Source organism: Aulonocara sp. 'chitande type north' Nkhata Bay, linkage group LG5, assembly GCF_057382095.1.
Source record: "Aulonocara sp. 'chitande type north' Nkhata Bay isolate Kocher_YH1m ecotype deep benthic linkage group LG5, A_spYH_male_GT1.1, whole genome shotgun sequence".
NCBI classification, from domain to species: domain Eukaryota; kingdom Metazoa; phylum Chordata; class Actinopteri; order Cichliformes; family Cichlidae; genus Aulonocara; species Aulonocara sp. 'chitande type north' Nkhata Bay.
This window is the reverse complement of record NC_141348.1, coordinates 303,278-328,621: the sequence shown is the minus strand read 5'-3', so window position 1 is coordinate 328,621 and position 25,344 is coordinate 303,278. Positions and strand designations below refer to the sequence as shown.

General features: G+C 57.1%; 8 non-coding genes and 9 pseudogenes across 8 annotated transcripts; all 17 read right to left on the bottom strand.

Annotated features, from left to right (window-relative positions):
• Positions 1–315: 315 nt before the first annotated feature.
• On the bottom strand, positions 316–434 carry LOC147328934 (5S ribosomal RNA). Its single transcript, XR_015129309.1, has one exon. It is a non-coding gene; the product is annotated as a 5S ribosomal RNA (ribosomal RNA).
• Positions 435–1,690: 1,256 nt separating this feature from the next.
• On the bottom strand, positions 1,691–1,799 carry LOC147328933 (5S ribosomal RNA; annotated as a pseudogene).
• A 1,203-nt stretch (positions 1,800–3,002) lies between these two features.
• On the bottom strand, positions 3,003–3,121 carry LOC147328932 (5S ribosomal RNA). Its single transcript, XR_015129308.1, has one exon. It is a non-coding gene; the product is annotated as a 5S ribosomal RNA (ribosomal RNA).
• Positions 3,122–4,377: 1,256 nt separating this feature from the next.
• Positions 4,378–4,486, bottom strand: LOC147328931 (5S ribosomal RNA; annotated as a pseudogene).
• A 1,203-nt stretch (positions 4,487–5,689) lies between these two features.
• LOC147328930 (5S ribosomal RNA) lies at positions 5,690–5,808 on the bottom strand. The gene has a single exon (XR_015129307.1). It is a non-coding gene; the product is annotated as a 5S ribosomal RNA (ribosomal RNA).
• A 1,099-nt stretch (positions 5,809–6,907) lies between these two features.
• On the bottom strand, positions 6,908–7,016 carry LOC147328929 (5S ribosomal RNA; annotated as a pseudogene).
• Positions 7,017–8,773: 1,757 nt separating this feature from the next.
• On the bottom strand, positions 8,774–8,892 carry LOC147328928 (5S ribosomal RNA). The gene has a single exon (XR_015129647.1). It is a non-coding gene; the product is annotated as a 5S ribosomal RNA (ribosomal RNA).
• A 1,097-nt stretch (positions 8,893–9,989) lies between these two features.
• On the bottom strand, positions 9,990–10,108 carry LOC147328927 (5S ribosomal RNA). Its single transcript, XR_015129306.1, has one exon. It is a non-coding gene; the product is annotated as a 5S ribosomal RNA (ribosomal RNA).
• Positions 10,109–11,984: 1,876 nt separating this feature from the next.
• LOC147328926 (5S ribosomal RNA) lies at positions 11,985–12,103 on the bottom strand (annotated as a pseudogene).
• Positions 12,104–13,040: 937 nt separating this feature from the next.
• On the bottom strand, positions 13,041–13,159 carry LOC147328925 (5S ribosomal RNA; annotated as a pseudogene).
• Positions 13,160–14,453: 1,294 nt separating this feature from the next.
• Positions 14,454–14,562, bottom strand: LOC147328924 (5S ribosomal RNA; annotated as a pseudogene).
• Positions 14,563–16,287: 1,725 nt separating this feature from the next.
• LOC147328923 (5S ribosomal RNA) lies at positions 16,288–16,396 on the bottom strand (annotated as a pseudogene).
• A 1,879-nt stretch (positions 16,397–18,275) lies between these two features.
• On the bottom strand, positions 18,276–18,384 carry LOC147328922 (5S ribosomal RNA; annotated as a pseudogene).
• Positions 18,385–20,256: 1,872 nt separating this feature from the next.
• On the bottom strand, positions 20,257–20,375 carry LOC147328921 (5S ribosomal RNA). The gene has a single exon (XR_015129646.1). It is a non-coding gene; the product is annotated as a 5S ribosomal RNA (ribosomal RNA).
• A 1,052-nt stretch (positions 20,376–21,427) lies between these two features.
• LOC147328920 (5S ribosomal RNA) lies at positions 21,428–21,546 on the bottom strand. Its single transcript, XR_015129645.1, has one exon. It is a non-coding gene; the product is annotated as a 5S ribosomal RNA (ribosomal RNA).
• A 1,097-nt stretch (positions 21,547–22,643) lies between these two features.
• Positions 22,644–22,762, bottom strand: LOC147328919 (5S ribosomal RNA). The gene has a single exon (XR_015129303.1). It is a non-coding gene; the product is annotated as a 5S ribosomal RNA (ribosomal RNA).
• Positions 22,763–24,638: 1,876 nt separating this feature from the next.
• On the bottom strand, positions 24,639–24,757 carry LOC147328918 (5S ribosomal RNA; annotated as a pseudogene).
• Positions 24,758–25,344: the final 587 nt, after the last annotated feature.

The window sequence follows — 25,344 nt, the reverse complement described above, 5'->3', positions numbered from 1 at the left end:
CCCTGGTGTGGTGTAATTGGCCTCAATAGCAACTAATGCCCTGGTGTGGTGTAGGTGGCCTCAGCCAGCAGCCACAGGCCCTGGTGTGGTGAAAGTGGCCTCAGCCAGAGCCACAGGCCCTGATGTGGTGTAAGTGGCCCCAGCCGGTCACTCAGGCCCTTGTGTGGTGTAGGTTGCATCAGCTAGCAGCACAAGACATTGGAAAAGAGCCAAAAGCAGTGTCGTTAATGTGCCCTCATTAATGGGCAGCTGCTTTTGGTCTTTTAATACACCCCTTCTCTGGATCAAAAGCGGTTCAATGACATGAAAATCAAAGGCTTACAGCACCAGGTATTCCCAGGCAGTCTCCCATCCAAGTACTAACCAAGCCCAGCCCTGCTTAGCTTCCGAGATCAGACGAGGTCGGGCGTGCTCAGGGTGGTATGGCCGTAAGCTGCTGGCCCCAGCACAATGTCTCAATTTATGGATTCAAGTGATTAGGTGGCAAGTACCTGAAGTTACGAAGACAATGCTATAACCATACCTGCATGTTTGCATAATACCCTAACCCAAAGGCTCAGTTTGGCATTTATCCAACAGCACAGGCCCTGGATTGTTGAAGATGGCCTCAGGAACCAGCACAGGGCCTGGTGTGTTGTACATGGCCACAGCAAGGAGCACAGGGCCTGGTTTGGTGAAGATGGCCTCGGCCAGAAGCGCAGGGCCTGGTGTGATGTGAGTGGCCTGAGCAAGAGCCACAGGCCTTGGTGTGGTGTAAGTGGCCTCAGCCAGCAGCCACAGGCCCTGGTGTGGTGTAGGTGGCCTCAGCCAGCAGCCACAGGCCCTGGTGTGGTGTAGGTGGCCTCAGCCAGCAGCCACAGGCCCTGGTGTGGTGTAAGTGGCCTCAGCCAGCAGCCACAGGCCCTGGTGTGGTGTAAGTGGCCTGAGCAAGAGCCACAGGCCCTGGTGTGGTGTAAGTGGCCTGAGCAAGAGCCACAGACCCTGGTGTGGTGTAATTGGCCTCAATAGCAACTAATGCCCTGGTGTGGTGTAGGTGGCCTCAGCCAGCAGCCACAGGCCCTGGTGTGGTGTAAGTGGCCTCGGCCAGCAGCCACAGGCCCTGGTGTGGTGTAAGTCGCCTCAGCCAGAAGCCACAGGCACTGGTGTGGTGTAAGTGGCCTCAGCCAGCAGCAAAAGGGCCCTGGTGTGGTGTAAGTGGCCTCAGCCAGCAGCCACAGGCCCTGGTGTGGTGTAGGTGGCCTCAGCCAGCAGCCACAGGCCCTTGTGTGGTGTAATTGGCCTCAATAGCAACTAAGGCCCTGGTGTGGTGTAAGTGGCCTCAGCCAGTGCCACAGGCCCTGGTGTGGTGTAAGTGGCCTGAGCAAGAGCCACAGACCCTGGTGTGGTGTAATTGGCCTCAATAGCAACTAAGGCCCTGGTGTGGTGTAGGTGGCCTCAGCCAGCAGCCACAGGCCCTGGTGTGGTGTAAGTGGCCTCAGCCAGCAGCCACAGGCCCTGATGTGGTGTAAGTGGCCCCAGCCGGTCCCTCAGGCCCTTGTGTGGTGTAGGTTGCATCAGCTAGCAGCACAAGACATTGGAAAACAGCCAAAAGCAATGTCGTTAATGTGCCCTCATTAATGGGGAGCTGTTTCTGGTCTTTTAATACACCCCTTCTCTGGATCAAAAGCGGTTCAATGACATGAAAAAGAAAGGCTTACAGCACCAGGTATTCCCCCATCCAAGTACTAACCAAGCCCAGCCCTGCTTAGCTTCCGAGATCAGACGAGGTCGGGCGTGCTCAGGGTGGTATGGCCGTAAGCTGCTGGCCCCAGCACAATGTCTCAATTTATGGATTCAAGTGATTAGGTGGCAAGTACCTGAAGTCACGAAGACAATCCTATAACCCTACCTGCATGTTTGCATAATACCCTAACCCAAAGGCTCAGTTTAGCATTTATCCAACAGCACAGGTCCTGGATTGTTGAAGTTGGCCTCAGGAACCAGAACAGGGCCTGGTGTGTTGTACATGGCCACAGCAAGCAGCACAGGGCCTGGTTTGGTGAAGATGGCCTCGGCCAGAAGCACAGGGCCTGGTGTGATATGAGTGGCCTTAGCAAGAGCCACAGGCCCTGGTGTGGTGTAAGTGGAATCAGCCAGAAGCCACAGGCCCTGGTGTGGTGTAAGTGGCCTCAGCCAGAGCCACAGGCCCTGGTGTGGTGTAACTGGCCTCAATAGCAAATAAGGCCCTGATGTGGTGTAAGTGGCCTCAGCCAGAGCCACAGGCCCTGGTGTGGTGTAAGTGGCCTCAATAGCAACTAAGGCCCTGGTGTGGTGTAAGTGGCCTCAGCCAGCAGTCACAGGCCCTGGTGTGGTGTAGGTGGCCTCAGCCAGCAGCCACAGGCTCTGGTGTGGTGTAAGTCGCCTCAGCCAGCAGCCACAGGCCCTGGTATGGTGTAAGTGGCCTCAGCCAGCAGCCACAGGCCCTGGTGTGGTGTAAGTGGCCAGAAGCGCAGGGCCTGGTGTGATGTGAGTGGCCTGAGCAAGAGCCACAGGCCCTTGTGTGGTGTAATTGGCCTCAATAGCAACTAAGGCCCTGGTGTGGTGTAAGTGGCCTCAGCCAGTGCCACAGGCCCTGGTGTGGTGTAAGTGGCGTGAGCAAGAGCCACAGGCCCTGGTGTGGTGTAAGTGGCCTGAGCAAGAGCCACAGACCCTGGTGTGGTGTAATTGGCCTCAATAGCAACTAATGCCCTGGTGTGGTGTAGGTGGCCTCAGCCAGCAGCCACAGGCCCTGGTGTGGTGAAAGTGGCCTCAGCCAGAGCCACAGGCCCTGATGTGGTGTAAGTGGCCCCAGCCGGTCACTCAGGCCCTTGTGTGGTGTAGGTTGCATCAGCTAGCAGCACAAGACATTGGAAAAGAGCCAAAAGCAGTGTCGTTAATGTGCCCTCATTAATGGGCAGCTGCTTTTGGTCTTTTAATACACCCCTTCTCTGGATCAAAAGCGGTTCAATGACATGAAAATCAAAGGCTTACAGCACCAGGTATTCCCAGGCAGTCTCCCATCCAAGTACTAACCAAGCCCAGCCCTGCTTAGCTTCCGAGATCAGACGAGGTCGGGCGTGCTCAGGGTGGTATGGCCGTAAGCTGCTGGCCCCAGCACAATGTCTCAATTTATGGATTCAAGTGATTAGGTGGCAAGTACCTGAAGTTACGAAGACAATGCTATAACCATACCTGCATGTTTGCATAATACCCTAACCCAAAGGCTCAGTTTGGCATTTATCCAACAGCACAGGCCCTGGATTGTTGAAGATGGCCTCAGGAACCAGTACAGGGCCTGGTGTGTTGTACATGGCCACAGCAAGGAGCACAGGGCCTGGTTTGGTGAAGATGGCCTCGGCCAGAAGCGCAGGGCCTGGTGTGATGTGAGTGGCCTGAGCAAGAGCCACAGGCCTTGGTGTGGTGTAAGTGGCCTCAGCCAGCAGCCACAGGCCCTGGTGTGGTGTAGGTGGCCTCAGCCAGCAGCCACAGGCCCTGGTGTGGTGTAGGTGGCCTCAGCCAGCAGCCACAGGCCCTGGTGTGGTGTAAGTGGCCTCAGCCAGCAGCCACAGGCCCTGGTGTGGTGTAAGTGGCCTGAGCAAGAGCCACAGGCCCTGGTGTGGTGTAAGTGGCCTGAGCAAGAGCCACAGACCCTGGTGTGGTGTAATTGGCCTCAATAGCAACTAATGCCCTGGTGTGGTGTAGGTGGCCTCAGCCAGCAGCCACAGGCCCTGGTGTGGTGTAAGTGGCCTCGGCCAGCAGCCACAGGCCCTGGTGTGGTGTAAGTCGCCTCAGCCAGAAGCCACAGGCACTGGTGTGGTGTAAGTGGCCTCAGCCAGCAGCAAAAGGGCCCTGGTGTGGTGTAAGTGGCCTCAGCCAGCAGCCACAGGCCCTGGTGTGGTGTAGGTGGCCTCAGCCAGCAGCCACAGGCCCTTGTGTGGTGTAATTGGCCTCAATAGCAACTAAGGCCCTGGTGTGGTGTAAGTGGCCTCAGCCAGTGCCACAGGCCCTGGTGTGGTGTAAGTGGCCTGAGCAAGAGCCACAGACCCTGGTGTGGTGTAATTGGCCTCAATAGCAACTAAGGCCCTGGTGTGGTGTAGGTGGCCTCAGCCAGCAGCCACAGGCCCTGGTGTGGTGTAAGTGGCCTCAGCCAGCAGCCACAGGCCCTGATGTGGTGTAAGTGGCCCCAGCCGGTCCCTCAGGCCCTTGTGTGGTGTAGGTTGCATCAGCTAGCAGCACAAGACATTGGAAAACAGCCAAAAGCAATGTCGTTAATGTGCCCTCATTAATGGGGAGCTGCTTCTGGTCTTTTAATACACCCCTTCTCTGGATCAAAAGCGGTTCAATGACATGAAAAAGAAAGGCTTACAGCACCAGGTATTCCCCCATCCAAGTACTAACCAAGCCCAGCCCTGCTTAGCTTCCGAGATCAGACGAGGTCGGGCGTGCTCAGGGTGGTATGGCCGTAAGCTGCTGGCCCCAGCACAATGTCTCAATTTATGGATTCAAGTGATTAGGTGGCAAGTACCTGAAGTCACGAAGACAATCCTATAACCCTACCTGCATGTTTGCATAATACCCTAACCCAAAGGCTCAGTTTAGCATTTATCCAACAGCACAGGTCCTGGATTGTTGAAGTTGGCCTCAGGAACCAGAACAGGGCCTGGTGTGTTGTACATGGCCACAGCAAGCAGCACAGGGCCTGGTTTGGTGAAGATGGCCTCGGCCAGAAGCACAGGGCCTGGTGTGATATGAGTGGCCTTAGCAAGAGCCACAGGCCCTGGTGTGGTGTAAGTGGAATCAGCCAGAAGCCACAGGCCCTGGTGTGGTGTAAGTGGCCTCAGCCAGAGCCACAGGCCCTGGTGTGGTGTAACTGGCCTCAATAGCAAATAAGGCCCTGATGTGGTGTAAGTGGCCTCAGCCAGAGCCACAGGCCCTGGTGTGGTGTAAGTGGCCTCAATAGCAACTAAGGCCCTGGTGTGGTGTAAGTGGCCTCAGCCAGCAGTCACAGGCCCTGGTGTGGTGTAGGTGGCCTCAGCCAGCAGCCACAGGCTCTGGTGTGGTGTAAGTCGCCTCAGCCAGCAGCCACAGGCCCTGGTATGGTGTAAGTGGCCTCAGCCAGCAGCCACAGGCCCTGGTGTGGTGTAAGTGGCCAGAAGCGCAGGGCCTGGTGTGATGTGAGTGGCCTGAGCAAGAGCCACAGGCCCTTGTGTGGTGTAATTGGCCTCAATAGCAACTAAGGCCCTGGTGTGGTGTAAGTGGCCTCAGCCAGTGCCACAGGCCCTGGTGTGGTGTAAGTGGCGTGAGCAAGAGCCACAGGCCCTGGTGTGGTGTAAGTGGCCTGAGCAAGAGCCACAGACCCTGGTGTGGTGTAATTGGCCTCAATAGCAACTAATGCCCTGGTGTGGTGTAGGTGGCCTCAGCCAGCAGCCACAGGCCCTGGTGTGGTGAAAGTGGCCTCAGCCAGAGCCACAGGCCCTGATGTGGTGTAAGTGGCCCCAGCCGGTCACTCAGGCCCTTGTGTGGTGTAGGTTGCATCAGCTAGCAGCACAAGACATTGGAAAAGAGCCAAAAGCAGTGTCGTTAATGTGCCCTCATTAATGGGCAGCTGCTTTTGGTCTTTTAATACACCCCTTCTCTGGATCAAAAGCGGTTCAATGACATGAAAATCAAAGGCTTACAGCACCAGGTATTCCCAGGCAGTCTCCCATCCAAGTACTAACCAAGCCCAGCCCTGCTTAGCTTCCGAGATCAGACGAGGTCGGGCGTGCTCAGGGTGGTATGGCCGTAAGCTGCTGGCCCCAGCACAATGTCTCAATTTATGGATTCAAGTGATTAGGTGGCAAGTACCTGAAGTTACGAAGACAATGCTATAACCATACCTGCATGTTTGCATAATACCCTAACCCAAAGGCTCAGTTTGGCATTTATCCAACAGCACAGGCCCTGGATTGTTGAAGATGGCCTCAGGAACCAGCACAGGGCCTGGTGTGTTGTACATGGCCACAGCAAGGAGCACAGGGCCTGGTTTGGTGAAGATGGCCTCGGCCAGAAGCGCAGGGCCTGGTGTGATGTGAGTGGCCTGAGCAAGAGCCACAGGCCTTGGTGTGGTGTAAGTGGCCTCAGCCAGCAGCCACAGGCCCTGGTGTGGTGTAGGTGGCCTCAGCCAGCAGCCACAGGCCCTGGTGTGGTGTAGGTGGCCTCAGCCAGCAGCCACAGGCCCTGGTGTGGTGTAAGTGGCCTCAGCCAGCAGCCACAGGCCCTGGTGTGGTGTAAGTGGCCTGAGCAAGAGCCACAGGCCCTGGTGTGGTGTAAGTGGCCTGAGCAAGAGCCACAGACCCTGGTGTGGTGTAATTGGCCTCAATAGCAACTAATGCCCTGGTGTGGTGTAGGTGGCCTCAGCCAGCAGCCACAGGCCCTGGTGTGGTGTAAGTGGCCTCGGCCAGCAGCCACAGGCCCTGGTGTGGTGTAAGTCGCCTCAGCCAGAAGCCACAGGCACTGGTGTGGTGTAAGTGGCCTCAGCCAGCAGCAAAAGGGCCCTGGTGTGGTGTAAGTGGCCTCAGCCAGCAGCCACAGGCCCTGGTGTGGTGTAGGTGGCCTCAGCCAGCAGCCACAGGCCCTTGTGTGGTGTAATTGGCCTCAATAGCAACTAAGGCCCTGGTGTGGTGTAAGTGGCCTCAGCCAGTGCCACAGGCCCTGATGTGGTGTAAGTGGCCCCAGCCGGTCCCTCAGGCCCTTGTGTGGTGTAGGTTGCATCAGCTAGCAGCACAAGACATTGGAAAACAGCCAAAAGCAATGTCGTTAATGTGCCCTCATTAATGGGGAGCTGCTTCTGGTCTTTTAATACACCCCTTCTCTGGATCAAAAGCGGTTCAATGACATGAAAAAGAAAGGCTTACAGCACCAGGTATTCCCCCATCCAAGTACTAACCAAGCCCAGCCCTGCTTAGCTTCCGAGATCAGACGAGGTCGGGCGTGCTCAGGGTGGTATGGCCGTAAGCTGCTGGCCCCAGCACAATGTCTCAATTTATGGATTCAAGTGATTAGGTGGCAAGTACCTGAAGTCACGAAGACAATCCTATAACCCTACCTGCATGTTTGCATAATACCCTAACCCAAAGGCTCAGTTTAGCATTTATCCAACAGCACAGGTCCTGGATTGTTGAAGTTGGCCTCAGGAACCAGAACAGGGCCTGGTGTGTTGTACATGGCCACAGCAAGCAGCACAGGGCCTGGTTTGGTGAAGATGGCCTCGGCCAGAAGCACAGGGCCTGGTGTGATATGAGTGGCCTTAGCAAGAGCCACAGGCCCTGGTGTGGTGTAAGTGGAATCAGCCAGAAGCCACAGGCCCTGGTGTGGTGTAAGTGGCCTCAGCCAGAGCCACAGGCCCTGGTGTGGTGTAACTGGCCTCAATAGCAAATAAGGCCCTGATGTGGTGTAAGTGGCCTCAGCCAGAGCCACAGGCCCCGGTGTGGTGTAAGTGGCCTCAATAGCAACTAAGGCCCTGGTGTGGTGTAAGTGGCCTCAGCCAGCAGTCACAGGCCCTGGTGTGGTGTAGGTGGCCTCAGCCAGCAGCCACAGGCTCTGGTGTGGTGTAAGTCGCCTCAGCCAGCAGCCACAGGCCCTGGTATGGTGTAAGTGGCCTCAGCCAGCAGCCACAGGCCCTGGTGTGGTGTAAGTGGCCAGAAGCGCAGGGCCTGGTGTGATGTGAGTGGCCTGAGCAAGAGCCACAGACCCTGGTGTGGTGTAATTGGCCTCAATAGCAACTAAGGCCCTGGTGTGGTGTATGTGGCCTCAGCCAGCAGCCACAGGCCCTGGTGTGGTGTAACTGGCCTCAGCCAGCAGCCACAGGCCCTGGTGTGGTGTAAGTGGCCTCAGCCAGAGCCACAGGCCCTGATGTGGTGTAGGTCGCCTCAGCCAGAAGCCACAGGCACTGGTGTGGTGTAAGTGGCCTCAGCCAGCAGCAACAGGCCCTGGTGTGGTGTAAGTCGCCTCAGCAAGCAGCCACAGGCCCTGGTGTGGTGTAGGTGGCCTCAGCCAGCAGCCACAGGCCCTGGTATGGTGTAAGTGGCCTCAGCCAGCAGCCACAGGCCCTGGTGTGGTCTAAGTGGCCTCAGCAAGAGCCACAGACCCTGGTGTGGTGTAATTGGCCTCAGCCAGAGCCACAGGCCCTGATGTGGTGTAAGTGGCCTCAGCCAGAGCCACAGGCCCTGGTGTGGTGTAACTGGCCTCAATAGCAAATAAGGCCCTGATGTGGTGTAAGTGGCCTCAGCCAGAGCCACAGACCCTGGTGTGGTGTAATTGGCCTCAGCCAGAGCCACAGGCCCTGGTGTGGTGTAGGTGGCCTCAGCCAGCCGCCACAGGCCCTGGTGTGGTGTAAGTGGCCTCAGCCAGCAGCCACAGGCCCTGGTGTGGTGTAAGTGGCCTGAGCAAGAGCCACAGACCATGGTGTGGTGTAATTGGCCTCAATAGCAACTAAGGCCCTGGTGTGGTGTAGGTGGCCTCAGCCAGCAGCCACAGGCCGTGGTGTGGTGTAAGTGGCCTCAGCCAGAGCCACAGGCCCTGATGTGGTGTAAGTGGCCCCAGCCGGTCACTCAGGCCCTGGTGTGGTGTAGGTGGCATCAGCTAGCAGCACAAGACATTGGAAAAGAGCCAAAAGCAATGTCGTTAATGTGCCCTCATTAATGGGCAGCTGCTTTTGGTCTTTTAATACACCCCTTTTCTGGATCAAAAGCGGTTCAATGACATGAAAATGAAAGGCTTACAGCACCAAGTATTCCCAGGCAGTCTCCCATCCAAGTACTAACCAAGCCCAGCCCTGCTTAGCTTCCGAGATCAGACGAGGTCGGGCGTGCTCAGGGTGGTATGGCCGTAAGCTGCTGGCCCCAGCACAATGTCTCAATTTATGGATTCAAGTGATTAGGTGGCAAGTACCTGAAGTTACGAAGACAATCCTATAACCATACCTGCATGTTTGCATAATACCCTAACCCAAAGGCTCAGTTTAGCATTTATCCAACAGCACAGGCCCTGGATTGTTGAAGATGGCCTCAGGAACCAGCACAGGGCCTGGTGTGTTGTACATGGCCACAGCTAGCAGCACAGGGCCTGGTTTGGTGAAGATGGCCTCGGCCAGAAGAGCAGGGCCTGGTGTGATATGAGTGGCCTGAGCAAGAGCCACAGGCCCTGGTGTGGTATAAGTGGCCTGAGCAAGAGCCACAGGCCCTGGTGTGGTGTAAGTGGCCTCAGCCAGCAGCCACAGGCCCTGGTGTGGTGTAAGTCACCTCAGCCAGAAGCCACAGTCCCTGGTGTGGTGTAAGTGGCCTCAGCCAGCAGCAACAGGCCCTGGTGTGGTATAAGTCGCCTCAGCCAGCAGCCACAGGCCCTGGTGTGGTGTAGGTGGCCTCAGCCTGCAGCCACAGGCCCTGGTGTGGTCTAAGTGGCCTCAGCCAGTGCCACAGGCCCTGGTGTGGTGTAAGTGGCCTGAGCAAGAGCCACAGACCCTGGTGTGGTGTAAATGGCCTCAATAGCAACTAAGGCCCTGGTGTGGTGTATGTGGCCTCAGCCAGCAGCCACAGGCCCTGGTGTGGTGTAACTGGCCTCAGCCAGCAGCCACAGGCCCTGGTGTGGTGTAAGTGGCCTCAATAGCAACTAAGGCCCTGGTGTGGTGTAAGTGGCCTCAGCCAGCAGCCACAGGCTCTGGTGTGGTGTAACTGGCCTCAGCCAGCAGCCACAGGCCCTGGTGTGGTGTAAGTGGCCTCAGCCAGAGCCACAGGCCCTGATGTGGTGTAAGTGGCCCCAGCCGGTCACTTAGGTCCTGGTGTGGTGTAGGTGGCATCAGCTAGCAGCACAAGACATTGGAAAAGAGCCAAAAGGAGTGTCGTTAATGTGCCCTCATTAATGGGCAGCTGCTTTTGGTCTTTTAATACACCCCTTCTCTGGATCAAAAGCGGTTCAATGACATGAAAATGAAAGGCTTACAGCACCAGGTATTCCCAGGCAGTCTCCCATCCAAGTACTAACCAAGCCCAGCCCTGCTTAGCTTCCGAGATCAGACGAGGTCGGGCGTGCTCAGGGTGGTATGGCCGTAAGCTGCTGGGACCAGCACAATGTCTCAATTTATGGATTCAAGTGATTAGGTGGCAAGTACCTGAAGTTACGAAGACAATCCTATAACCATACCTGCATGTTTGCATAATACCCTAACCCAAAGGCTCAGTTTGGCATTTATCCAACAGCACAGGCCCTGGATTGTTGAAGATGGCCTCAGGAACCAGCACAGGGCCTGGTGTGTTGTACATGGCCACAGCAAGCAGCACAGGGCCTGGTGTGTTGTACATGGCCACAGCAAGCAGCACAGGGCCTGGTTTGGTGAAGATGGCCTCGGCCAGAAGCACAGGGCCTGGTGTGATATGAGTGGCCTCAGCCAGCAGCCACAGGCCCTGGTGTGGTGTAAGTGGCCTCAGCCAGCAGCAAAAGGGCCCTGGTGTGGTGTAAGTGGCCTCAGCCAGCAGCCACAGGCCCTGGTGTGGTGTAAGTGGCCTCAGCCAGCAGCCACAGGCCCTGGTGTGGTGTAAGTGGCCTCAGCCAGCAGCCACAGGCCCTGGTGTGGTGTAAGTGGCCTCAGCCAGTGCCACAGGCCCTGGTGTGGTGTAAGTGGCCTGAGCAAGAGCCACAGGCCCTGGTGTGGTGTAAGTGGCCTGAGCAAGAGCCACAGACCCTGGTGTGGTGTAATTGGCCTCAATAGCAACTAAGGCCCTGGTGTGGTGTAGGTGGCCTCAGCCAGCAGCCACAGGCCCTGGTGTGGTGTAAGTGGCCTCAGCCAGCAGCCACAGGCCCTGGTGTGGTCTAAGTTGCCTCAGCCAGAAGCACAGGGCCTGGTGTGATATGAGTGGCCTGAGCAAGAGCCACAGGCCCTGGTGTGGTGTAAGTGGCCTGAGCAAGAGCCACAGGCCCTGGTGTGGTGTAAGTGGCCTCAATAGCAACTAAGGCCCTGGTGTGGTGTAAGTGGCTTCAGCCAGCAGCCACAGGCTCTGGTGTGGTGTAACTGGCCTCAGCCAGCAGCAACAGGCCCTGGTGTGGTGTAAGTCGCCTCAGCAAGCAGCCACAGGCCCTGGTGTGGTGTAGGTTGCCTCAGCCAGCAGCCACAGGCCCTGGTGTGGTGTAAGTGGCCTCAGCCAGCAGCCACAGGCCCTGGTGTGGTCTAAGTGGCCTCAGCAAGAGCCACAGGCCCTGGTGTGGTGTAAGTGGCCTGAGCAAGAGCCACAGGCCCTGGTGTGGTGTAAGTGGCCTCAATAGCAAATAAGGCCCTGGTGTGGTGTAAGTGGCCAGAAGCGCAGGGCCTGGTGTGATGTGAGTGGCCTGAGCAAGAGCCACAGACCCTGGTGTGGTGTAATTGGCCTCAATAGCAACTAAGGCCCTGGTGTGGTGTATGTGGCCTCAGGCAGCAGCCACAGGCCCTGTTGTGGTGTAACTGGCCTCAGCCAGAGCCACAGGCCTTGATGTGGTGTAAGTGGCCCCAGCCGGTTACTCAGGCCCTGGTGTGATGTAGGTGGCCTCAGCCAGCCGCCACAGGCCCTGGTGTGGTGTAAGTGGCCTCAGCCAGCAGCCACAGGCCCTGGTGTGGTGTAAGTGGCCTGAGCAAGAGCCACAGACCATGGTGTGGTGTAATTGGCCTCAATAGCAACTAAGGCCCTGGTGTGGTGTAGGTGGCCTAAGCCAGCAGCCACAGGCCCTGGTGTGGTGTAAGTGGCCTCAGCCAGAGCCACAGGCCCTGATGTGGTGTAAGTGGCCCCAGCCGGTCACTCAGGCCCTGGTGTGGTGTAGGTGGCATCAGCTAGCAGCACAAGACATTGGAAAAGAGCCAAAAGCAATGTCGTTAATGTGCCCTCATTAATGGGCAGCTGCTTTTGGTCTTTTAATACACCCCTTCTCTGGATCAAAAGCGGTTCAATGACATGAAAATGAAAAGCTTACAGCACCAGGTATTCCCAGGCAGTCTCCCATCCAAGTACTAACCAAGCCCAGCCCTGCTCAGCTTCCGAGATCAGACGAGGTCAGGCGTGCTCAGGGTGGTATGGCCGTAAGCTGCTGGCCCCAGCACAATGTCTCAATTTATGGATTCAGGTGATTAGGTGGCAAGTACCTGAAGTTACGAAGACAATCCTATAACCCTACCTTCATGTTTGCATAATACCCTAACCCAAAGGCTCAGTTTAGCATTTATCCAACAGCACAGGCCCTGGATTGTTGAAGATGGCCTCAGGAACCAGCACAGGGCCTGGTGTGTTGTACATGGCCACAGCTAGCAGCACAGGGCCTGGTTTGGTGAAGATGGCCTCGGCCAAAAGCGCTTGGCCTGGTGTGATGTGAGTGGCCTGAGCAAGAGCCACAGGCCCTGGTGTGGTGTAAGTGGCCTCAGCCAGCAGCCACAGGCCCTGGTGTGGTGTAAGTCGCCTCAGCCAGAACCCACAGGCCCTGGTGTGGTGTAACTGGACTCAGCCAGAGCCACAGCCCCTGATGTGGTGTAAGTGGCCCCAGCCGGTCACTCAGGCCCTGGTGTGGTATAAGTGGCCTCAGCCAGCAGCCACAGGCCCTGGTGTGGTGTAAGTGGCCTAAGCCAGTGCCACAGGCCCTGGTGTGGTGTAAGTGGCCTGAGCAAGAGCCACAGGCCCTGGTGTGGTGTAAGTGGCCTGAGCAAGAGCCACAGACCCTGGTGTGGTGTAATTGGCCTCAATAGCAACTAAGGCCCTGGTGTGGTGTAGGTGGCCTCAGCCAGCAGCCACAGGCCCTGGTGTGGTGTAAGTGGCCTCAGCCAGAGCCACAGGCCCTGATGTGGTGTAAGTGGCCCCAGCCGGTCACTCAGGCCCTTGTGTGGTGTAGGTGGCATCAGCTAGCAGCACAAGACATTGGAAAAGAGCCAAAAGCAATGTCGTTAATGTGCCCTCATTAATGGGCAGCTGCTTTTGGTCTTTTAATACACCCCTTCTCTGGATCAAAAGCGGTTCAATGACATGAAAATGAAAGCCTTACAGCACCAGGTATTCCCAGGCAGTCTCCCATCCAAGTACTAACCAAGCCCAGCCCTGCTTAGCTTCCGAGATCAGACGAGGTCGGGCGTGCTTAGGGTGGTATGGCCGTAAGCTGCTGGCCCCAGCACAATGTCTCAATTTATGGATTCAAGTGATTAGGTGGCAAGTACCTGAAGTTACGAAGACAATCCTATAACCATACCTGCATGTTTGCATAATACCCTAACCCAAAGGCTCAGTTTGGCATTTATCCAACAGCACAGGTCCTGGATTGTTGAAGATGGCCTCAGGAACCAGCACAGGGCCTGGTGTGTTGTACATGGCCACAGCAAGCAGCACAGGGCCTGGTGTGGTGTAAGTGGAATCAGCCAGCAGCCACAGGCCCTGGTGTGGTGTAAGTGGCCTCAGCCAGAGCCACAGGCCCTGGTGTGGTGTAACTGGCCTCAATGGCAAATAAGGCCCTGGTGTGGTGTAAGTGGCCTCAGCCAGAGCCACAGGCCCTGGTGTGGTGTAAGTGGCCTCAATAGCAACTAAGGCCCTGGTGTGGTGTAAGTGGCCTCAGCCAGCAGTCACAGGCCCTGGTGTGGTGTAAGTCGCCTCAGCCAGCAGCCACAGGCTCTGGTGTGGTGTGGTGTAAGTCGCCTCAGCCAGCAGCCACAGGCCCTGGTATGGTGTAATTGGCCTCAGCCAGCAGCCACAGGCCCTGGTGTGGTTTAACTGGCCTCAGCCAGCAGCCACAGGCCCTGGTGTGGTGTAAGTGGCCTCAGCCAGAGCCACAGGCCCTGATGTGGTGTAAGTCGCCTCAGCTAGCAGCACAGGGCCTGGTTTGGTGAAGATGGCCTCGGCCAGAAGCACAGGGCCTGGTGTGATATGAGTGGCCTGAGCAAGAGCCACAGGCCCTGGTGTGGTGTAAGTGGCCTGAGCAAGAGCCACAGGCCCTGGTGTGGTGTAAGTGGCCTCAATAGCAAATAAGGCCCTGGTGTGGTGTAAGTGGCCTCAGCCAGCAGCCACAGGCCCTGGTGTGGTGTAAGTGGCCTCAGCCAGTGCCACAGGCCCTGGTGTGGTGTAAGTGGCCTGAGCAAGAGCCACAGACCCTGGTGTGGTGTAAATGGCCTCAATAGCAACTAAGGCCCTGGTGTGTTGTATGTGGCCTCAGCCAGCAGCCACAGGCCCTGGTGTGGTGTAAGTGGCCTCAGCCAGAGCCACAGACCCTGATGTGGTGTAAGTGGCCCCAGCCGGTCACTCAGGCCCTGGTGTGGTGTACGTGGCATCAGCTAGCAGCACAAGACATTGGAAAAGAGCCAAAAGCAATGTCGTTAATGTGCCCTCATTAATGGGCAGCTGCTTTTGGTCTTTTAATACACCCCTTTTCTGGATCAAAAGCGGTTCAATGACAGGAAAATGAAAGGCTTACAGCACCAGGTATTCCCCCATCCAAATACTAACCAAGCCCAGCCCTGCTTAGCTTCCGAGATCAGACGAGGTCGGGCGTGCTCAGGGTGGTATGGCCGTAAGCTGCTGGCCCCAGCACAATGTCTCAATTTATGGATTCAAGTGATTAGGTGGCAAGTACCTGAATTTACGAAGACAATCCTATAACCCTACCTGCATGTTTGCATAATACCCTAACCCAAAGGCTCAGTTTAGCATTTATCCAACAGCACAGGTCCTGGATTGTTGAAGATGGCCTCAGGAACCAGCACAGGGCCTGGTGTGTTGTACATGGCCACAGCAAGCAGCACAGGGCCTGGTTTGGTGAAGATGGCCTCGGCCAGAAGCACAGGGCCTGGTGTGATATGAGTGGCCTGAGCAAGAGCCACAGGCCCTGGTGTGGTGTAAGTGGAATCAGCCAGCAGCCACAGGCCCTGGTGTGGTGTAAGTGGCCTCAGCCAGAGCCACAGGCCCTGGTGTGGTGTAAGTGGCCTCAGCCAGAGCCACAGGCCCTGGTGTGGTGTAAATGGCCTCAATAGCAACTAAGGCCCTGGTGTGGTGTAGGTGGCCTCAGCCAGCAGCCACAGGCTCTGGTGTGGTGTAAGTCGCCTCAGCCAGCAGCCACAGGCCCTGGTATGGTGTAAGTGGCCTCAGCCAGCAGCCACAGGCCCTGGTGTGGTTTAACTGGCCTCAGCCAGCAGCCACAGGCCCTGGTGTGGTGTAAGTGGCCTCAGCCAGAGCCACAGGCCCTGATGTGGTGTAAGTCGCCTCAGCTAGCAGCACAGGGCCTGGTTTGGTGAAGATGGCCTCGGCCAGAAGCACAGGGCCTGGTTTGATATGAGTGGCCTGAGCCAGCAGCCACAGGCCCTGGTGTGGTGTAAGTGGCCTCAGCCAGCAGCCAAAGGCCCTGGTGTGTTGTAAGTGGCCTCAGCCAGCAGCAACAGGCCCTGGTGTGGTGTAAGTGGCCTCAGCCAGAAGTCACAGGCACTGGTGTGGTGTAAGTGGCCTCAGCCAGCAGCAACAGGCCCTGGTGTGGTGTAAGTCGCCTCAGCAAGCAGCCACAGGCCCTGGTTTGGTGTAGGTGGCCTCAGCCAGAGCCACAGGCCCTGATGTGGTGTAAGTGGCCCCAGCCGGTCACTCAGGCCCTGGTGTGGTGTAAGTGGCCTCAATAGCAAATAAGGCCCTGGTGTGGTGTAAGTGGCCTCAGCCAGCAGCCACAGGCCCTGGTGTGGTGTAAGTGGCCTGAGCAAGAGCCAAAGACCCTGGTGTGGTGTAATTGGCCTCAATAGCAACTAAGGCCCTGGTGTGGTGTAAGTGGCCTGAGCAAGAGCCACAGGCCCTGGTGTGGTGTAAGTGGCCTCAGCCAGCAGCCACAGGCCCTGGTGTGGTGTAGGTGGCCTCAGCCAGCAGCCACAGGCCCTTGTGTGGTGTAAGTGGCCTCAGCCAGCAGCCACAGGCCCTGGTGTGGTGTAACTGGCCTGAGCAAGAGCCACAGGCCCTGGTGTGGTGTAAGTGGCCTCAGCCAGAGCCACAGGCCCTGGTGTGGTGTAAGTGGCCTCAATAGCAAATAATGCCCTGGTGTGGTGTAAGTGGCCTCAGCCAGAGCCACAGGCCCTGATGTGGTGTAAGTGGCCCCAGCCGGTCAATCAGGCCCTGGTGTGGTGTAGGTGGCATCAGCTAGCAGCACAAGACATTGGAAAACAGCCAAAAGCAATGTCGTTAATGTGCCCTCGTTAATGGGCAGCTGCTTTTGGTCTTTTAATACACCCCTTCTCTGGATCAAAAGCGGTTCAATGACAGGAAAATGAAAGGCTTACCGCACCAGGTATTCCCCCATCCAAGTACTACCCAAGCCCAGCCCTGCTTAGCTTCCGAGATCAGACGAGGTCGGGCGTGCTCAGGGTGGTATGGCCGTAAGCTGCTGGCCCCAGCACAATGTCTCAATTTATGGATTCAAGTGATTAGGTGGCAAGTACCTGAAGTCACGAAGACAATCCTATAACCCTACCTGCATGTTTGCATAATACCCTAACCCAAAGGCTCAGTTTAGCATTTATCCAACAGCACAGGTCCTGGATTGTTGAAGTTGGCCTCAGGAACCAGCACAGGGCCTGGTGTGTTGTACATGGCCACAGCAAGCAGCACAGGGCCTGGTTTGGTGAAGATGGCCTCGGCCAGAAGCACAGGGCCTGGTGTGATATGAGTGGCCTTAGCAAGAGCCACAGGCCCTGGTGTGGTGTAAGTGGAATCAGCCAGAAGCCACAGGCCCTGGTGTGGTGTAAGTGGCCTCAGCCAGAGCCACAGGCCCTGGTGTGGTGTAACTGGCCTCAATAGCAAATAAGGCCCTGATGTGGTGTAAGTGGCCTCAGCCAGAGCCACAGGCCCTGGTGTGGTGTAAGTGGCCTCAATAGCAACTAAGGCCCTGGTGTGGTGTAAGTGGCCTCAGCCAGCAGTCACAGGCCCTGGTGTGGTGTAGGTGGCCTCAGCCAGCAGCCACAGGCTCTGGTGTGGTGTAAGTCGCCTCAGCCAGCAGCCACAGGCCCTGGTATGGTGTAAGTGGCCTCAGCCAGCAGCCACAGGCCCTGGTGTGGTGTAAGTGGCCAGAAGCGCAGGGCCTGGTGTGATGTGAGTGGCCTGAGCAAGAGCCACAGACCCTGGTGTGGTGTAATTGGCCTCAATAGCAACTAAGGCCCTGGTGTGGTGTATGTGGCCTCAGCCAGCAGCCACAGGCCCTGGTGTGGTGTAACTGGCCTCAGCCAGCAGCCACAGGCCCTGGTGTGGTGTAAGTGGCCTCAGCCAGAGCCACAGGCCCTGATGTGGTGTAAGTCGCCTCAGCCAGAAGCCACAGGCACTGGTGTGGTGTAAGTGGCCTCAGCCAGCAGCAACAGGCCCTGGTGTGGTGTAAGTCGCCTCAGCAAGCAGCCACAGGCCCTGGTGTGGTGTAGGTGGCCTCAGCCAGCAGCCACAGGCCCTGGTATGGTGTAAGTGGCCTCAGCCAGCAGCCACAGGCCCTGGTGTGGTCTAAGTGGCCTCAGCAAGAGCCACAGACCCTGGTGTGGTGTAATTGGCCTCAGCAAGAGCCACAGACCCTGGTGTGGTGTAATTGGCCTCAATAGCAACTAATGCCCTGGTGTGGTGTAGGTGGCCTCAGCCAGCAGCCACAGGCCCTGGTGTGGTGTAAGTGGCCTCGGCCAGCAGCCACAGGCCCTGGTGTGGTGTAAGTCGCCTCAGCCAGAAGCCACAGGCACTGGTGTGGTGTAAGTGGCCTCAGCCAGCAGCAAAAGGGCCCTGGTGTGGTGTAAGTGGCCTCAGCCAGCAGCCACAGGCCCTGGTGTGGTGTAGGTGGCCTCAGCCAGCAGCCACAGGCCCTTGTGTGGTGTAATTGGCCTCAATAGCAACTAAGGCCCTGGTGTGGTGTAAGTGGCCTCAGCCAGTGCCACAGGCCCTGGTGTGGTGTAAGTGGCCTGAGCAAGAGCCACAGACCCTGGTGTGGTGTAATTGGCCTCAATAGCAACTAAGGCCCTGGTGTGGTGTAGGTGGCCTCAGCCAGCAGCCACAGGCCCTGGTGTGGTGTAAGTGGCCTCAGCCAGCAGCCACAGGCCCTGATGTGGTGTAAGTGGCCCCAGCCGGTCCCTCAGGCCCTTGTGTGGTGTAGGTTGCATCAGCTAGCAGCACAAGACATTGGAAAACAGCCAAAAGCAATGTCGTTAATGTGCCCTCATTAATGGGGAGCTGCTTCTGGTCTTTTAATACACCCCTTCTCTGGATCAAAAGCGGTTCAATGACATGAAAAAGAAAGGCTTACAGCACCAGGTATTCCCCCATCCAAGTACTAACCAAGCCCAGCCCTGCTTAGCTTCCGAGATCAGACGAGGTCGGGCGTGCTCAGGGTGGTATGGCCGTAAGCTGCTGGCCCCAGCACAATGTCTCAATTTATGGATTCAAGTGATTAGGTGGCAAGTACCTGAAGTCACGAAGACAATCCTATAACCCTACCTGCATGTTTGCATAATACCCTAACCCAAAGGCTCAGTTTAGCATTTATCCAACAGCACAGGTCCTGGATTGTTGAAGTTGGCCTCAGGAACCAGAACAGGGCCTGGTGTGTTGTACATGGCCACAGCAAGCAGCACAGGGCCTGGTTTGGTGAAGATGGCCTCGGCCAGAAGCACAGGGCCTGGTGTGATATGAGTGGCCTTAGCAAGAGCCACAGGCCCTGGTGTGGTGTAAGTGGAATCAGCCAGAAGCCACAGGCCCTGGTGTGGTGTAAGTGGCCTCAGCCAGAGCCACAGGCCCTGGTGTGGTGTAACTGGCCTCAATAGCAAATAAGGCCCTGATGTGGTGTAAGTGGCCTCAGCCAGAGCCACAGGCCCTGGTGTGGTGTAAGTGGCCTCAATAGCAACTAAGGCCCTGGTGTGGTGTAAGTGGCCTCAGCCAGCAGTCACAGGCCCTGGTGTGGTGTAGGTGGCCTCAGCCAGCAGCCACAGGCTCTGGTGTGGTGTAAGTCGCCTCAGCCAGCAGCCACAGGCCCTGGTATGGTGTAAGTGGCCTCAGCCAGCAGCCACAGGCCCTGGTGTGGTGTAAGTGGCCAGAAGCGCAGGGCCTGGTGTGATGTGAGTGGCCTGAGCAAGAGCCACAGGCCCTTGTGTGGTGTAATTGGCCTCAATAGCAACTAAGGCCCTGGTGTGGTGTAAGTGGCCTCAGCCAGTGCCACAGGCCCTGGTGTGGTGTAAGTGGCGTGAGCAAGAGCCACAGGCCCTGGTGTGGTGTAAGTGGCCTGAGCAAGAGCCACAGACCCTGGTGTGGTGTAATTGGCCTCAATAGCAACTAATGCCCTGGTGTGGTGTAGGTGGCCTCAGCCAGCAGCCACAGGCCCTGGTGTGGTGAAAGTGGCCTCAGCCAGAGCCACAGGCCCTGATGTGGTGTAAGTCGCCTCAGCCAGAAGCCACAGGCACTGGTGTGGTGTAAGTGGCCTCAGCCAGCAGCAACAGGCCCTGGTGTGGTGTAAGTCGCCTCAGCAAGCAGCCACAGGCCCTGGTGTGGTGTAGGTGGCCTCAGCCAGCAGCCACAGGCCCTGGTATGGTGTAAGTGGCCTCAGCCAGCAGCCACAGGCCCTGGTGTGGTCTAAGTGGCCTCAGCAAGAGCCACAGACCCTGGTGTGGTGTAATTGGCCTCAGCCAGAGCCACAGGCCCTGATGTGGTGTAAGTGGCCTCAGCCAGAGCCACAGGCCCTGGTGTGGTGTAACTGGCCTCAATAGCAAATAAGGCCCTGATGTGGTGTAAGTGGCCTCAGCCAGAGCCACAGACCCTGGTGTGGTGTAATTGGCCTCAGCCAGAGCCACAGGCCCTGGTGTGGTGTAGGTGGCCTCAGCCAGCCGCCACAGGCCCTGGTGTGGTGTAAGTGGCCTCAGCCAGCAGCCACAGGCCCTGGTGTGGTGTAAGTGGCCTGAGCAAGAGCCACAGACCATGGTGTGGTGTAATTGGCCTCAATAGCAACTAAGGCCCTGGTGTGGTGTAGGTGGCCTCAGCCAGCAGCCACAGGCCGTGGTGTGGTGTAAGTGGCCTCAGCCAGAGCCACAGGCCCTGATGTGGTGTAAGTGGCCCCAGCCGGTCACTCAGGCCCTGGTGTGGTGTAGGTGGCATCAGCTAGCAGCACAAGACATTGGAAAAGAGCCAAAAGCAATGTCGTTAATGTGCCCTCATTAATGGGCAGCTGCTTTTGGTCTTTTAATACACCCCTTTTCTGGATCAAAAGCGGTTCAATGACATGAAAATGAAAGGCTTACAGCACCAAGTATTCCCAGGCAGTCTCCCATCCAAGTACTAACCAAGCCCAGCCCTGCTTAGCTTCCGAGATCAGACGAGGTCGGGCGTGCTCAGGGTGGTATGGCCGTAAGCTGCTGGCCCCAGCACAATGTCTCAATTTATGGATTCAAGTGATTAGGTGGCAAGTACCTGAAGTTACGAAGACAATCCTATAACCATACCTGCATGTTTGCATAATACCCTAACCCAAAGGCTCAGTTTAGCATTTATCCAACAGCACAGGCCCTGGATTGTTGAAGATGGCCTCAGGAACCAGCACAGGGCCTGGTGTGTTGTACATGGCCACAGCTAGCAGCACAGGCCCTGGTTTGGTGAAGATGGCCTCGGCCAGAAGAGCAGGGCCTGGTGTGATATGAGTGGCCTGAGCAAGAGCCACAGGCCCTGGTGTGGTGTAAGTGGCCTGAGCAAGAGCCACAGGCCCTGGTGTGGTGTAAGTGGCCTCAGCCAGCAGCCACAGGCCCTGGTGTGGTGTAAGTCACCTCAGCCAGAAGCCACAGTCCCTGGTGTGGTGTAAGTGGCCTCAGCCAGCAGCAACAGGCCCTGGTGTGGTGTAAGTGGCCTCAGCCAGCAGCCACAGGCCCTGGTGTGGTGTAGGTGGCCTCAGCCTGCAGCCACAGGCCCTGGTGTGGTCTAAGTGGCCTCAGCCAGTGCCACAGGCCCTGGTGTGGTGTAAGTGGCCTGAGCAAGAGCCACAGACCCTGGTGTGGTGTAAATGGCCTCAATAGCAACTAAGGCCCTGGTGTGGTGTATGTGGCCTCAGCCAGCAGCCACAGGCCCTGGTGTGGTGTAACTGGCCTCAGCCAGCAGCCACAGGCCCTGGTGTGGTGTAAGTGGCCTCAATAGCAACTAAGGCCCTGGTGTGGTGTAAGTGGCCTCAGCCAGCAGCCACATGCTCTGGTGTGGTGTAACTGGCCTCAGCCAGCAGCCACAGGCCCTGATGTGGTGTAAGTGGCCCCAGCCGGTCACTCAGGCCCTGGTGTGGTGTAGGTGGCATCAGCTAGCAGCACAAGACATTGGAAAAGAGCCAAAAGCAATGTCGTTAATGTGCCCTCATTAATGGGCAGCTGCTTTTGGTCTTTTAATACACCCCTTTTCTGGATCAAAAGCGGTTCAATGACATGAAAGGCTTACAGCACCAAGTATTCCCAGGCAGTCTCCCATCCAAGTACTAACCAAGCCCAGCCCTGCTTAGCTTCCGAGATCAGACGAGGTCGGGCGTGCTCAGGGTGGTATGGCCGTAAGCTGCTGGCCCCAGCACAATGTCTCAATTTATGGATTCAAGTGATTAGGTGGCAAGTACCTGAAGTTACGAAGACAATCCTATAACCATACCTGCATGTTTGCATAATACCCTAACCCAAAGGCTCAGTTTAGCATTTATCCAACAGCACAGGCCCTGGATTGTTGAAGATGGCCTCAGGAACCAGCACAGGGCCTGGTGTGTTGTACATGGCCACAGCTAGCAGCACAGGGCCTGGTTTGGTGAAGATGGCCTCGGCCAGAAGAGCAGGGCCTGGTGTGATATGAGTGGCCTGAGCAAGAGCCACAGGCCCTGGTGTGGTATAAGTGGCCTGAGCAAGAGCCACAGGCCCTGGTGTGGTGTAAGTGGCCTCAGCCAGCAGCCACAGGCCCTGGTGTGGTGTAAGTCACCTCAGCCAGAAGCCACAGTCCCTGGTGTGGTGTAAGTGGCCTCAGCCAGCAGCAACAGGCCCTGGTGTGGTATAAGTCGCCTCAGCCAGCAGCCACAGGCCCTGGTGTGGTGTAGGTGGCCTCAGCCTGCAGCCACAGGCCCTGGTGTGGTCTAAGTGGCCTCAGCCAGTGCCACAGGCCCTGGTGTGGTGTAAGTGGCCTGAGCAAGAGCCACAGACCCTGGTGTGGTGTAAATGGCCTCAATAGCAACTAAGGCCCTGGTGTGGTGTATGTGGCCTCAGCCAGCAGCCACAGGCCCTGGTGTGGTGTAACTGGCCTCAGCCAGCAGCCACAGGCCCTGGTGTGGTGTAAGTGGCCTCAATAGCAACTAAGGCCCTGGTGTGGTGTAAGTGGCCTCAGCCAGCAGCCACAGGCTCTGGTGTGGTGTAACTGGCCTCAGCCAGCAGCCACAGGCCCTGGTGTGGTGTAAGTGGCCTCAGCCAGAGCCACAGGCCCTGATGTGGTGTAAGTGGCCCCAGCCGGTCACTTAGGTCCTGGTGTGGTGTAGGTGGCATCAGCTAGCAGCACAAGACATTGGAAAAGAGCCAAAAGGAGTGTCGTTAATGTGCCCTCATTAATGGGCAGCTGCTTTTGGTCTTTTAATACACCCCTTCTCTGGATCAAAAGCGGTTCAATGACATGAAAATGAAAGGCTTACAGCACCAGGTATTCCCAGGCAGTCTCCCATCCAAGTACTAACCAAGCCCAGCCCTGCTTAGCTTCCGAGATCAGACGAGGTCGGGCGTGCTCAGGGTGGTATGGCCGTAAGCTGCTGGGACCAGCACAATGTCTCAATTTATGGATTCAAGTGATTAGGTGGCAAGTACCTGAAGTTACGAAGACAATCCTATAACCATACCTGCATGTTTGCATAATACCCTAACCCAAAGGCTCAGTTTGGCATTTATCCAACAGCACAGGCCCTGGATTGTTGAAGATGGCCTCAGGAACCAGCACAGGGCCTGGTGTGTTGTACATGGCCACAGCAAGCAGCACAGGGCCTGGTGTGTTGTACATGGCCACAGCAAGCAGCACAGGGCCTGGTTTGGTGAAGATGGCCTCGGCCAGAAGCACAGGGCCTGGTGTGATATGAGTGGCCTCAGCCAGCAGCCACAGGCCCTGGTGTGGTGTAAGTGGCCTCAGCCAGCAGCAAAAGGGCCCTGGTGTGGTGTAAGTGGCCTCAGCCAGCAGCCACAGGCCCTGGTGTGGTGTAAGTGGCCTCAGCCAGCAGCCACAGGCCCTGGTGTGGTGTAAGTGGCCTCAGCCAGCAGCCACAGGCCCTGGTGTGGTGTAAGTGGCCTCAGCCAGTGCCACAGGCCCTGGTGTGGTGTAAGTGGCCTGAGCAAGAGCCACAGGCCCTGGTGTGGTGTAAGTGGCCTGAGCAAGAGCCACAGACCCTGGTGTGGTGTAATTGGCCTCAATAGCAACTAAGGCCCTGGTGTGGTGTAGGTGGCCTCAGCCAGCAGCCACAGGCCCTGGTGTGGTGTAAGTGGCCTCAGCCAGCAGCCACAGGCCCTGGTGTGGTCTAAGTTGCCTCAGCCAGAAGCACAGGGCCTGGTGTGATATGAGTGGCCTGAGCAAGAGCCACAGGCCCTGGTGTGGTGTAAGTGGCCTGAGCAAGAGCCACAGGCCCTGGTGTGGTGTAAGTGGCCTCAATAGCAACTAAGGCCCTGGTGTGGTGTAAGTGGCTTCAGCCAGCAGCCACAGGCTCTGGTGTGGTGTAACTGGCCTCAGCCAGCAGCAACAGGCCCTGGTGTGGTGTAAGTCGCCTCAGCAAGCAGCCACAGGCCCTGGTGTGGTGTAGGTTGCCTCAGCCAGCAGCCACAGGCCCTGGTGTGGTGTAAGTGGCCTCAGCCAGCAGCCACAGGCCCTGGTGTGGTCTAAGTGGCCTCAGCAAGAGCCACAGGCCCTGGTGTGGTGTAAGTGGCCTGAGCAAGAGCCACAGGCCCTGGTGTGGTGTAAGTGGCCTCAATAGCAAATAAGGCCCTGGTGTGGTGTAAGTGGCCAGAAGCGCAGGGCCTGGTGTGATGTGAGTGGCCTGAGCAAGAGCCACAGACCCTGGTGTGGTGTAATTGGCCTCAATAGCAACTAAGGCCCTGGTGTGGTGTATGTGGCCTCAGGCAGCAGCCACAGGCCCTGTTGTGGTGTAACTGGCCTCAGCCAGAGCCACAGGCCTTGATGTGGTGTAAGTGGCCCCAGCCGGTTACTCAGGCCCTGGTGTGATGTAGGTGGCCTCAGCCAGCCGCCACAGGCCCTGGTGTGGTGTAAGTGGCCTCAGCCAGCAGCCACAGGCCCTGGTGTGGTGTAAGTGGCCTGAGCAAGAGCCACAGACCATGGTGTGGTGTAATTGGCCTCAATAGCAACTAAGGCCCTGGTGTGGTGTAGGTGGCCTAAGCCAGCAGCCACAGGCCCTGGTGTGGTGTAAGTGGCCTCAGCCAGAGCCACAGGCCCTGATGTGGTGTAAGTGGCCCCAGCCGGTCACTCAGGCCCTGGTGTGGTGTAGGTGGCATCAGCTAGCAGCACAAGACATTGGAAAAGAGCCAAAAGCAATGTCGTTAATGTGCCCTCATTAATGGGCAGCTGCTTTTGGTCTTTTAATACACCCCTTCTCTGGATCAAAAGCGGTTCAATGACATGAAAATGAAAAGCTTACAGCACCAGGTATTCCCAGGCAGTCTCCCATCCAAGTACTAACCAAGCCCAGCCCTGCTCAGCTTCCGAGATCAGACGAGGTCAGGCGTGCTCAGGGTGGTATGGCCGTAAGCTGCTGGCCCCAGCACAATGTCTCAATTTATGGATTCAGGTGATTAGGTGGCAAGTACCTGAAGTTACGAAGACAATCCTATAACCCTACCTTCATGTTTGCATAATACCCTAACCCAAAGGCTCAGTTTAGCATTTATCCAACAGCACAGGCCCTGGATTGTTGAAGATGGCCTCAGGAACCAGCACAGGGCCTGGTGTGTTGTACATGGCCACAGCTAGCAGCACAGGGCCTGGTTTGGTGAAGATGGCCTCGGCCAAAAGCGCAGGGCCTGGTGTGATGTGAGTGGCCTGAGCAAGAGCCACAGGCCCTGGTGTGGTGTAAGTGGCCTCAGCCAGCAGCCACAGGCCCTGGTGTGGTGTAAGTCGCCTCAGCCAGAACCCACAGGCCCTGGTGTGGTGTAACTGGACTCAGCCAGAGCCACAGGCCCTGGTGTGGTGTAAGTGGCCTAAGCCAGTGCCACAGGCCCTGGTGTGGTGTAAGTGGCCTGAGCAAGAGCCACAGGCCCTGGTGTGGTGTAAGTGGCCTGAGCAAGAGCCACAGACCCTGGTGTGGTGTAATTGGCCTCAATAGCAACTAAGGCCCTGG